This window comes from Lissotriton vulgaris, chromosome 6, assembly GCF_964263255.1.
Source record: "Lissotriton vulgaris chromosome 6, aLisVul1.2, whole genome shotgun sequence".
In the NCBI taxonomy this organism is placed as follows: Eukaryota; Metazoa; Chordata; class Amphibia; order Caudata; family Salamandridae; genus Lissotriton; species Lissotriton vulgaris.
The window spans coordinates 1,445,206,369-1,445,220,190 of record NC_141694.1 but is presented as its reverse complement, the minus strand read 5'-3'; positions in this window follow the sequence as shown (position 1 = coordinate 1,445,220,190).

The window sequence follows — 13,822 nt, the reverse complement described above, 5'->3', positions numbered from 1 at the left end:
AACACCCCAAGAACTCTCTGAATCCTTCAACTTAGTACACAACTTGGGAAGCAAATTATGCACAAACTTATCAACAAACAACCGTTGACCACCTTCCGTACTCATGTCTTGACCACTATGGTCAATAAACGTCTCTTCAAACCTAGTGAAGAAATCAGACACACTTTCATATTTCTTTTGCTTACACGCAGACAATTTGTCCCAGTTTACTCGCATAGGAGGCATTAACGTCTTCATGTAAGTAATGATCCTACCAGGGAGTTCTGCAACTAAAGGCTCAGGTTTAGCACCACATTCAACAAACAATTAGGAAGGGTCTAAGGGCAAGTTTACCGACCGACCAGATATAAGCCCCAAACTCAATATACAACAACCAATAATATCTGGGGGTCTGAGAGCAAGTCAGTAAGTCAAGCAAGAAGGACCACTATACCAAAAGCATGCAAAACAGTATCAGTGAGAGATAATAGTTAATAAACGGCCAAGTCAGGGCTCAAGAGTATGTGGAGAAAAATATTGTTCCCATCAGAAGCCACACTGTACCGCCCTTGTTGTCATCATTTGGGATCTCCTTACCCAGGAGGCATAACGGCCAGTAAGTTGTTGCCGTGACCGAAATGTGGTGTGAGGGCAGAACAGAAAGGTATGTTAGTGGCTAATGAAAAAAGCAGTGTCTCGTGGTTAAAGTGAAAAGTGAGGGGTAATGATAAAATTAGGTGAGTTGGGTGGAAAAAGAATTTTATTGATATCCCCCAATCCCTAAGATTAAAAGGCAGGTGTGGGTGCAGGTTTTAAATAATAACCGCACTTTTTAGTGGTTGACATGTTTCTGCATTCACAAGAAAAGAGTTTCTAATGCATTCTTCAGGACCTTGGAAATACACTACTGCTTTGTTAATAAAGAATAGATAGATAATGAAAAAATATCACCTGGAATTCCAGGCGTACTCAACCGTATACTGTTAGTGCATAGTGGTAAAGGATCCAACATGTAAAACAAACAGACAAACAAACAAGGAAACAAATGGACACCAAATGTTATTCACATTGTTTCTGTTTGTAATCATACTGAAAAAACAATATGTTCACTCATACTGGGACGCAGTCTCAAGTGTACACTCACCCATATATGTTGGTTGAGAGGCTTCACCCCACCTGGCTGCAGCGCAGGTAAAAGGAGCACCGCTCTAGAGATAATCATAAAGTATTTATAGAGCGGTTTCATAATGTGAAAGAAAATGAAATAAAATAAAATAAAATAGAGTTTACTTAGAGACAAGAGGTGGTCTAAACCTCTTATATATCAAGTGGTGACAGACTTCTAGGCTGCCCGCCGTGATCTATCAAAGTCAGAGAGGACGAATACCAAATATTTACGCATACCGAGTCTCTCACGTTGTACAGAGAATAATGTACAGGGACGAGCGAGAGCAATGCGTGGCTTAACATAGAAACGAGTTTACCAATAATAAACTACTCTGATTGTATGCTCGTAGCTGGGACTCATCTCAGATGCCAGCAAGTGATTGAGAACGGAAGTTAGCTATCCAGGGCGCCACAAAGTGTAAAGTTTTGAGATCACAGAGAGCCCTTTGGAAGCGGAGAAATGCTCTGTGTGAATGTTAGCAATTCGAAAGGATACCAGCACTCTAAAAGATGCCTCGTGATTAGCGCGATCATCGCAAAGCCTTTAGTCTCTAAGACGGAGTAGCCAATAAAAGCGATGGCTTCTCCGTGTGCGCGTTAAGAAGCTAGTCAATGCGCATAGCCAGGGCACGCTCACCTTTCCGTCGGTGTCTCCGGGCAGTCTTCAGTACTGCTTGGGGGGGCACCGGCGGCGGATCGCGGTGATGTTTTGTAAGATTGTGAATAGCTCCCTGAACGTCACGTGACGAGAGGTGGTCACGTGGTGTCAGGGATTCTGGGAAATGTAGTTCACTGCGCGTTGGTGCCAGTTAGTCAGCGAAAACCAGGCAGAGATGTATGTTCAGAGACTTCACTCAAGGTGGTGCACTACATGGGATAAACACAGTGTGAGAAAATAAGTCCCACATGTGTTGTAGAACATTGATATCTATCAGGAAGATACCAGAGTGTGTGGCAGCTGGAAAACCCACTCCGTAAGGTGTTTGCGAGTGGTGTAGGATGACACTATACAGGGCAACAGTGTTGAACATTGATATCGGATAGGATATCTAACATGTAGAGACAAGAGTGTGTGGCAGCTGGAAAACTTACTCCGTAAGGTGTTTACGAGTAGTGTGGGATGGCACTATACAGGGCGACAATCAGAGGGACATCCAGGGTATTGGCTCATTGAGGCCCTCTTTGTCGCTATTAAGGCGATACACCCATTTTTGTTCGATTTTAAACAAGAACCGGCTAACATCCGCACATGAGTCAGGGATGTGCGGTTGTTCAAGGACTGTCCAATAAAAATCCTCAGGACTATGACCCTTTTCCAAAAAGTGTGCTGTGAGGCGGGTGGCTTGTTTCCGACAGCGCACTGTACTTTTGTGTTCTTGGATGCGTGTCCGTATCTTTCTGGTCGTCATGCCGACGTACTGTAATTGACATGGACATCTAATCAAGTAAATAAGATTACTGCTGTTGCAGTTCGTAAACTTGCTTTGTATCCATGGGCGGTTGGTGCCTATGTCAATCTCGGTAGACTTGTGGGTCTGGGGACAGACGGTACAAGTCCCACACGGATGGTGTCCAGCCACAGGTGGTAAGTCCCATAGGGTACCCACTTGCCTCACCTCCTTGTCACGTGGGCGTGTGTGGACTAATTGGTCTTTTAAATTAGGTCCTCTCTTGTAGGCAAACATAGGCTGGGCGATGTCGTCACCTCCGGTTTTCAGGATGGACCAGTGTTTTCTTATGATTTTTTGCAACTGGTTTGATCGACTGTTGAAGGTGTTGACGAAAGCAATGCGATCTGTCTTTTCTTTGGGAGGGAGGACTTCCAGTAGGGCCTCCCTGTTGTTATTGGAAGCCCTCTTTTTGGACTGGCGGATGATTTTCTTGGGATAGTGTTTCTCCTTCAGTTGAGCCTCCAGGGTTCTTGAGTGGATCTCAAAAGATTCCTTGTTGGAGCAGTTTCTCTGGACCCTGAGGAACTGGCCAAAAGGTAAGTTGTCTCTCAGGGCTCGCGGATGGCAACTATCATATCGCAATATTGCATTCTTGGCCATTGGTTTGCGATATAGCTACCAGTCGGAGTGGCATGTAACCTTAGGTCCAAAAAGGCCAGAGATGTTCTACTGTACTCAAGTTCACCATTGAGTACAGTAGAACATCTCTGGCCTTTTTGGATCCACTCAAGAACCCTGGAGGCTCAACTGAAGGAGAAACACTATCCCAAGAAAATCATCCGCCAGTCCAAAAAGAGGGCTTCCAATAACAACAGGGAGGCCCTACTGGAAGTCCTCCCTCCCAAAGAAAAGACAGATCGCATTGCTTTCGTCAACACCTTCAACAGTCGATCAAACCAGTTGCAAAAAATCATAAGAAAACACTGGTCCATCCTGAAAACCGGAGGTGACGACATCGCCCAGCCTATGTTTGCCTACAAGAGAGGACCTAATTTAAAAGACCAATTAGTCCACACACGCCCACGTGACAAGGAGGTGAGGCAAGTGGGTACCCTATGGGACTTACCACCTGTGGCTGGACACCATCCGTGTGGGACTTGTACCGTCTGTCCCCAGACCCACAAGTCTACCGAGATTGACATAGGCACCAACCGCCCATGGATACAAAGCAAGTTTACGAACTGCAACAGCAGTAATCTTATTTACTTGATTAGATGTCCATGTCAATTACAGTACGTCGGCATGACGACCAGAAAGATACGGACACGCATCCAAGAACACAAAAGTACAGTGCGCTGTCGGAAACAAGCCACCCGCCTCACAGCACACTTTTTGGAAAAGGGTCATAGTCCTGAGGATTTTTATTGGACAGTCCTTGAACAACCGCACATCCCTGACTCATGTGCGGATGTTAGCCGGTTCTTGTTTAAAATCGAACAAAAATGGGTGTATCGCCTTAATAGCGACAAAGAGGGCCTCAATGAGCCAATACCCTGGATGTCCCTCTGATTGTCGCCCTGTATAGTGCCATCCCACACTACTCGTAAACACCTTACGGAGTAAGTTTTCCAGCTGCCACACACTCTTGTCTCTACATGTTAGATATCCTATCCGATATCAATGTTCAACACTGTTGCCCTGTATAGTGTCATCCTACACCACTCGCAAACACCTTACGGAGTGGGTTTTCCAGCTGCCACACACTCTGGTATCTTCCTGATAGATATCAATGTTCTACAACACATGTGGGACTTATTTTCTCACACTGTGTTTATCCCATGTAGTGCACCACCTTGAGTGAAGTCTCTGAACATACATCTCTGCCTGGTTTTCGCTGACTAACTGGCACCAACGCGCAGTGAACTACATTTCCCAGAATCCCTGACACCACGTGACCACCTCTCGTCACGTGACGTTCAGGGAGCTATTCACAATCTTACAAAACATCACCGCGATCCGCCGCCGGTGCCCCCCCAAGCAGTACTGAAGACTGCCCGGAGACACCGACGGAAAGGTGAGCGTGCCCTGGCTATGCGCATTGACTAGCTTCTTAACGCGCACACGGAGAAGCCATCGCTTTTATTGGCTACTCCGTCTTAGAGACTAAAGGCTTTGCGATGATCGCGCTAATCACGAGGCATCTTTTAGAGTGCTGGTATCCTTTCGAATTGCTAACATTCACACGGAGCATTTCTCTGCTTCCAAAGGGCTCTCTGTGATCTCAAAACTTTACACTTTGTGGCGCCCTGGATAGCTAACTTCCGTTCTCAATCACTTGCTGGCATCTGAGATGAGTCCCAGCTACGAGCATACAATCAGAGTAGTTTATTATTGGTAAACTCGTTTCTATGTTAAGCCACGCATTGCTCTCGCTCGTCCCTGTACATTATTCTCTGTACAACGTGAGAGACTCGGTATGCGTAAATATTTGGTATTCGTCCTCTCTGACTTTGATAGATCACGGCGGGCAGCCTAGAAGTCTGTCACCACTTGATATATAAGAGGTTTAGACCACCTCTTGTCTCTAAGTAAACTCTATTTTATTTTATTTTATTTCATTTTCTTTCACATTATGAAACCGCTCTATAAATACTTTATGATTATCTCTAGAGCGGTGCTCCTTTTACCTGCGCTGCAGCCAGGTGGGGTGAAGCCTCTCAACCAACCTATATGGGTGAGTGTACACTTGAGACTGCGTCCCAGTATGAGTGAACATATTGTTTTTTCAGTATGATTACAAACAGAAACAATGTGAATAACATTTGGTGTCCATTTGTTTCCTTGTTTGTTTGTCTGTTTGTTTTACATGTTGGATCCTTTACCACTATGCACTAACAGTATACGGTTGAGTACGCCTGGAATTCCAGGTGATATTTTTTCATTATCTATCTATTCTTTATTAACAAAGCAGTAGTGTATTTCCAAGGTCCTGAAGAATGCATTAGAAACTCTTTTCTTGTGAATGCAGAAACATGTCGACCACTAAAAAGTGCGGTTATTATTTAAAACCTGCACCTACACCTGCCTTTTAATCTTAGGGATTGGGGGATATCAATAAAATTCTTTTTCCACCCAACTCACCTAATTTTATCATTACCCCTCACTTTTCACTTTAACCACGAGACACTGCTTTTTTCATTAGCCACTAACATACCTTTCTGTTCTGCCCTCACACCACATTTCGGTCACGGCAACAACTTACTGGCCGTTATGCCTCCTGGGTAAGGAGATCCCAAATGATGACAACAAGGGCGGTACAGTGTGGCTTCTGATGGGAACAATATTTTTCTCCACATACTCTTGAGCCCTGACTTGGCCGTTTATTAACTATTATCTCTCACTGATACTGTTTTGCATGCTTTTGGTATAGTGGTCCTTCTTGCTTGACTTACTGACTTGCTCTCAGGTTTAGCACCACCAACTTGTCGACCATCCGCAGCACTAATATTATTCCATGTATCACCTAACTATTGCGCATGATCCGTATGACGAATCAATCCCCATAAAGGCTGTGGAACTACATTTCCAAACAACATATTTATATCGGCTAAATTCATAACACATGAATCTGCAGTCTGTGATAATTCCTTATAGTACCCTGCAGGATTTTTACGGGGGTCAGGCAAGGTCTGCTTAAGAGCCAAAACTTCAGCTCGCTTCCACACAACATGTACCCAAACACGCTGAAAATGAGTCGGCGCAGCTACAATACCAGCATTAACATCGGCCTGAACGGCCTCTTTCCACACCGGAGGAACCTCTCTAATCGATATTGTCGCACTTTTCTCCTAACAGAAGGATCAGGCTCAAACAATGACTGAGAAGGAGACTCACTCCTAAACGACAACAATGTCGCAACTGCTCTCTCAACGTCGAGACCCACAATCGTACCTCTCGCAAACTCGGACTGTACACGGAACAACTCAGACGGAGTCTGCCCCAAATCACCATCTTCCCATTCTTCACGAAGGAAAGTACACATCTTGTCAAAAACATATCTTTGCTTTGGTGCTTCCCATTGATGGAAGACATCCATAACAGACTCTAAATCATATCTTAAAGAATTAGTAACCCATTTACGCGCTAAATGATCCAATACTGCCCGCTCTTTGGGACCAGGCATTTGGCTACGCAACTGTTTATGCGCTGAAACAGGGGTCATACTCGATGACCCAAAGAAAGGAGACAAGAGACCAGTAACAGTATCGGTCATTCTCTGTCGAACAGAAGGAGAAGTTGACAAAAGGACAAGAGACAAAGCAGACTGAGAGGAAACCAGTGTAGGAGCAGTAGCAGAAGAAGCAGCAAGAACAGGAGACAAAGTCATAGGAATTGGAGACGGAGCAGGTAGCAAAATCGGCGGCCCTTGAGAAGGCTGCACCAGAGGAATAGGAGCCAACTGAAGAGGAGCTGGCGGCTGTGCAATAACGGGAGGCAAAGCAACCGGAGGTTGTGCAACTAAAGGTTGCGGAGGTGCTGTAGCACTCTGCACATAAGGGGGTGGCGAATTCAACAAGTGGAACATCAAAGGATCTTTCTCAAGTTCCTTCGCCACATCTTGCTGAAGAGGTGGCAAATCTGGATAACATTTATCAATTGCCATTTTACGTTGCCTGTGCAGCTGCTCACTCGCTTGTTCTTCTTCGTTATCTTTAAACTGTATAGCAGCCTGCATTATCGAGATAACCTTTTCTCTTTTATTTCTCTTAGCTAATTTAATTTCTTTCTGTTTGGCTTCCTTTCGCCATAGGCGGAAAGAGTCAAACATTGCTTTCTTCTTGAAGAGTTTAACTTCTAAATTATCTAAAATCTCTGTGTCATAACTACCATATTGGGGCCATTTTAGGACACCGTCCTTCCTAGTGTAGCGAATCCACACTTCATTATATGTGATGGGGCCCACGCCATGTTTCAAATAGAGCTCATAGGTCGGAGTTCCAATCGGAGGTACCGGACGAGTCCTCCAATCGGGTATCCCAATTACAACCACAACAAAATATCTTTCCAAGTCTGCTAAGACCAGGCATCTTTGCTCACTAGTCTAGCTTCAAGCTTCAAGGGAATATCGAACATGATAGCCTCGTGAATACACGAGTCCCTCGGCTTTGGAGCTTGCAAGTCCCAAATCAAAGATCCCAAGGGATACCCAAAAACTAAGGACTGGGAGACGCTCCACTCATACTTAACTGAAGTATTGATGACGTCGCCAGAAGACCCGTCTATCGTCTCGCTCTACAAATCATCAAAGGGCTCCAAAACAGGGCGACAGTCAGGACAGTCGGAAAGCGGGGAACCTCGCAGCAAAGACTTTCGGACCACGACGACATACAGGGGTCGATGAAGTGGTAGGCCTTCCTCCAGAATTTTCACACGAAGCTCCTCACGATCTTCAGGCTTGGACCGGTACCACTGAAGTCGTCCAACATTGGGCGCCAACTGAAGAACCGGGATTTAAACCCAGCAGCGTCAGGGGCACGCCCAGGGCACGCCCAGGGCACGCCCAGGGCACGCCCAGAGTCTTCGGGGTCACCTGTCTTAGAATACAGAGACACGGGATACTTCTCGGTGACGTCAAAGATCAAATTTATTTGGCTGCAGCCAGTAACAGAGGTCCCAGAAGTACAACACAGTGTATGTTCTCAGGAGACTGCTCAATTTTACAAAGCAGGTCGTCCCTTTTTATGCCAAAAATTGTGCTTCAGACAAACATTCCTTATTTACAGTTGACCAATCCCATGCATACACGACCAAAGCATTGCATGATGACAAACCCACATTTCAGTTGTACAGCCCATAATAAATTATTAAACAAACCCAACATTCTTCTTTAGACAAGGCCGGAAAAACCCATAATAAAAGGACCACAACCCACATCATAAATAGACCATAAAGAAGGAACAGAAACAGATAGGAGTAGGATAAGGCATGTTTGTGTGCAGTAAAACTTTACAATGTCCTGTGCTCTGATCCTTAATCTTGATCAGCTAAAGGGCAAGAACTGGTTTGGCAGGGTCAGCTTCAGGCAACAGGGTCAGTTCACTCAGGTCAAACAGGAGTCAGCACAAACTCAAGCTAAGGTGCACGTGTCCCAGAGACTTGTTCAGCCACAGTCATAAGCCTATGTGAGGGCAATCACAAAATGGCTGCCATGCACAAAATGGAACCCAAGGGTTTCAGAACGAAATCGTCAAATACACAGTGAATCCATTGGTGTAACATGACGAAAACACTCATGCTTGCTGAGCTCACTGTTTACGGTTCGCTGTTACCAAAATCGTAACGGAACCACGACCTTTATGACCCAGGTTCAGAATTCACGGAACCTCATATGTAAGTTACAAACTGGCATTTTAGGTTTGTTTATGTGCAGGAAGGGGTCTCTCTCTCTCTCTCTCTCTCTCTCTCTCTCTCTCTTTCTCTCTCTCATTCTTATCTGCTCTTGGAAGACTCCTCAAAGCAAATGGCCCTATTTTACATAAAATGGCGCCAAAACCCACATCAACTGTAACTGTGGACTATGCATCATCATTAAACATTAAAAGCCTGAAGGGAAGGTGCACTTAAGATACAGGCTTTCAATTATTCAAAGAATAGTTCCTCGTCCTCCCTCCAACAATATTTGGCAATAGCCTACAAAATCTTTCTCAACGGTTCAGATTAAAATGCTACATTTTCTACAAACTGTCAGCAATACTCACATAGGCTATAAAATTATTTTACTTGGTCTTTGTCCTTCCATGCAGGTGCATCCTTAATAAATTCTAACACATCTGCTTCAGGATGTATACCACCAGAAGAAATATGATGACATAAATACTGCACCTCCCTCAAAAGAAATTGCCGCATCTTTTCTCACAGTTATACCAACATCCCCAAGCATACTCAACACTTTGTCAAGAGAATGCAAAGTTCAGCTTCTGAATTATAATACAGAAGAATATCATCTTGATAAGAAAAAATATTGGGTTGATTCCCCAGAACCGTATACATCAATTTTTGAAAAACTGATGCAGAAGTTTCTAATCCAAATGGTATACATAGGAACTGAAGCGCTCCAACAGGGGTGTTAAACGTGGTCAAGGAATGAGAATTTTCTCCTGCTGGTAAGCAGCCATCAAGTCAAGGGTAGTAAACAATTGCCAAATTGGTCTAACATCTCATGGAGTTTAGGGAGGGTAACACAATTCACCAAAATGTGTCTATTGAGGGATCTAAGATCAATAGAGAATTTTAACTCCCCTGATTTCTTTTTAGCCACCTCTATGGGCAAAATAAGGAGTCAATAGGATGGATAGTCATCTCTCTGCTAAAATGTCTAAATGGTCTTTCAATTGACTCCTGACACTCAGTGGCACATTGGATACCCTGTGCACAATGGAGATAGCATCAGGTTTAAGTACAATTTTATGTGGTAACCTTTGATCCTGATCATAACATCCATCAAGCGTTGTACTGGAATGTCAAACGAGCAATAAATAAAGAAGCAGTGTCAATGAGCAAGAGAAACTACAGCATAAAACAACTAGTCTTCAGTGACATCAATTATTATGATGTCACCAGAATCAAGGTATTGTGGCATAATTTACTGGGATTTAGGTTCATAGGTCATATGATGTCTCTTTCTGTGATGTCACTGAAGTAAACATTAGTGTGTGCAGTCATTTCCACTACCCCTGGTGTTTTGGTGAATCAACATTCATGATATCATTAAAAACATTGCCTGTTTCAAGCACAATTGCCTGCAGTCGCCCATAAATTATAAAACACCTATACTGCATGTCTTTACAAATTAAACACTGCACTGATTAACAATTGTGGGCCACTTGTTTTTCTAATGGGGCCACCTTTATGTTAGTGCCTGGGTCCACCTCTTGTCCCAGTCTGACCCTGCTCATGACTGAACTCCTCCACCTAAACGTTCGATTGTATGACGCCTTTACTGCTCTCAATTATACTAAAATGACTCCAACTGTTACAACAAAGTATATTCTTTACATAATTTTACAATCTCATTGTCACATGCACAATTTAGCCACATTCAGTCACACAATCTCCTGTTGGATGAGTGCCTGCCACCTCTCCTTTTGCTGCTGCACCCACTGCCCCATCTCATTGACAGTGTCCAGTCTCCTGAATGTCTTTAGAGAGTTTGCTCATTGTAGAGGTCACTGTCTGAAACTGTTCTGAGAAGGGTTTGCTCTGACAAACAGCCCATTTTATTGGCCATCCTAGTGCTCTGTTCTACCATTCTATTCTCTCCTGAGCTCTGCTTAGAGTTTTTCTTTATTCTGCTCTTTTCCCAGCAAGACCAATTTTTACGTTGTGTCTTTTTGCTGTCCTTTTCTTCATGGCTGGGTACTGCTCGGGTTAGAGCACACACATCTCCATCCACTTTCAGAAGAGTTCCTTTACTAGGCGCCATGCATGATGTTAAATTGTCTGCCACGTGGAGGTTGTATTAACTTTTTTCTATTCACTGGACCTCATGCACTTGCTTCACAGCCCACTTTCTTTTCCACTGTCACTTGTGTAAGGGCCCTAATTAAGAGTGCCTTATTGTGATTGCCCTGTTTGCATTGGTACACATTTTCATTCAAGGTGCTCTCTCCCTACTCTTTCCAAAATATAAGGCTTGCAGTCCCCAATTATCTTGTGTCCTGGGTCCTAATTATGCATAGTGTTTTCATCTGTAATTTGGATATTGGAGAGGTAGTGTGGTTGTTTCAACATTTGCATCCCTACCAAGACTCTGACTGGATCTCTGGTCCCTGACCCTAACCCCAGGGGCCTCATGGGAAGTTCCTGGAACCTGTGTCGGCGCCCCGTTAGTCCTTCGGGCGGTTGTGGGCCTGAGCAACCGGGGGCTTGCCTAGCTACGCTCCGCCCTGAAAGGGGCGTGAGTATAAGGGACCAATGGTCATGTGATCCGAGAAGGGGATCACCAGACGGGCAGTACAAAGTTGGTTCGCCACAGTGCTGCTTGGCTCATCAGGCGGGCAGGTGGCGAGAATGCTGCCTGCCCTTGGATCGCCCGTAAGCTAACCCACCAGATTATATAACGTTGTATGTAAGAAACCTGCAGCAATTTTTCCCAAGTTAAAACTTGTGTGGTGTATATTTCTTTGCGGGATGCATGCTAAGAGGGGGGGAGACCGTTGCCATGATGGTACTATGGATATTGGAGCGGTAGTGTGGTTGTTTCTACATTTGCATCCCTACCAAGTCTCTGACTGGATCTCTGCATTTGTTGTTGACTTTGTACCACTAATGTAGCTGGTTCTAAGTCACTCACCCTCAGCTCGTGCCCCCCCAGTCACATCAGTCGTATTGTGACATTTCCGAGCTGCCACCTTGGTCCCCCATAGTGGGACAGTGTAACGCTCTCTTTGTGGCGCTTAGCTTGTCTTTTAAATTAAGGTCTGACTTCATATACCTCTGAAAGGTTTCTAGTTCCAAGATGGCGGGCGTTCTCTCATGCGGTGGCAGCATGTCTTTTCCTTTCCAAGCATGTGCCTCTTTCTCCGGTGCATCTGCAGGCACATACCTATTTTTGGCAGTGGTTTTGATGGTGTCATTATGGCGTGAAAGCAGCTATATAGGGGTGTAAGCTCTGCTCCCCATCCAAGTCAGACAATTCTGAATCAATAATTGTGGAATGTCAAATCCCATGTGATGATGCATTGTTGCTTTGGGATTGTCAAACGTGGACTCAGGACAGTAGATACTGCGAATGCCTTCCGAATAACAAACAGATGGACATGTCAAAGCTCCAGACTACTGAAAGCCTTTATTTTATCCTTGGGAATATTTCATTTATGTGCTATTCAAGCTTTTAGTGGTGGGCCTTGACATCTCTGGGATGAGATTACGCAGGAACAGAATAGGCCTACATCCAGAGGGCTGATTTTATTGTGATTATCTGACACTAGAGGCAACAGCCTGATGGAAATTACTCTGACAGTGTAGAAGACATAGGTAGGACATCAGCGGCGAGGAAGACTTGGGGGCAAATACACAGAACTATAATAGAACTTGTAGGTCGGTCGTGTGTGGCTAGAACTGAAAGTAGGATGATATAATGGCAGCAGTAATCTTGGAAGGGAGTTGAGATGCATGATTCCCGAAGACAGGGACATTATCTTTCAGAAGATTAGAGAAGATAATTACAGAACACTAACAACCGAGGCAGCTGTACTCAGGTGGGTGTAGAAAGCCATTTTGGAGTATTTTATTTGCCTTCTAAAACTAGGGCAGCAAAATTGAGAGCAGCAGAAGCCTGGAGCCCACCAACACAATTGGCTTTGGTAGTGTACTCCAGATCTTAGTCTGAACCGATGTGAGGTATATAGACTTACAATGATACAGAAAGGTGGTTGAAAGTGTAAGTAGTGCGAAAAAGCCTAGTATCTCGGGCTACCATATGAGAGGCGGAGATGCGGGGCGAGGCACAGCACTCATGGCAAGATTGGCACATTCTTGCAGCGCTAAAAGTTTCATGTTGAGGTTGCAGCCAGAATGAGATCTAGTAGAACAGGTTAATTCATTTCTCTCATCTCCTCGTCCTAGGTTTATATATAAAAAAGAGAATTTTGAACGAAAATGGTTTTATCAAAATATTACTTCAAAGTTGGTACTTAACAGGAGTTTTGTTAAGAGTAAATTAACCCAATAAACCTAAATTGTAACTTCTCACTTGGACCACTAAAAAATGTACACACAAAAAGTCGCATTGGGTGGGTAAGAAATGCCCCAGTTGCCTTTAGCTGCATAACCGGCCTTTTCCATGCGGCAGAACTCATGCTATGTCATTTGGCCTGGATTGCTGCATTAGTCGACTTTGGCTCTTTAATGCCCTTTCTATAGAATGTCTGCATCTCTGCTCCTGTCAAGGCCCTGTTTTGCTAAAACGGGTTCATTGTTCAGGACGACAATGGTCTCACTTGAGAAGTGGGCTCTCTTACCAGATCTTACCTCCTATTTTTACCCTTCAAGGTTACTGGTTCAAGCACAGCCTGTGATGTGTACACTGCAATGCTGGCATGTGGTGGAGAGTGAGCTGATAACTGCACTGACGTGCTGGTTGATCTGATGATGTACAGAGACACTTCACATTAAATATAGCATGGCACGATATGCAAAACTACGGGGAAACTGGTTTTCAAACTCGGATATTCACGAAACCACGTCAAATTCTGTTAAGAAAGGTAATTTCTGAAAATCAGCCT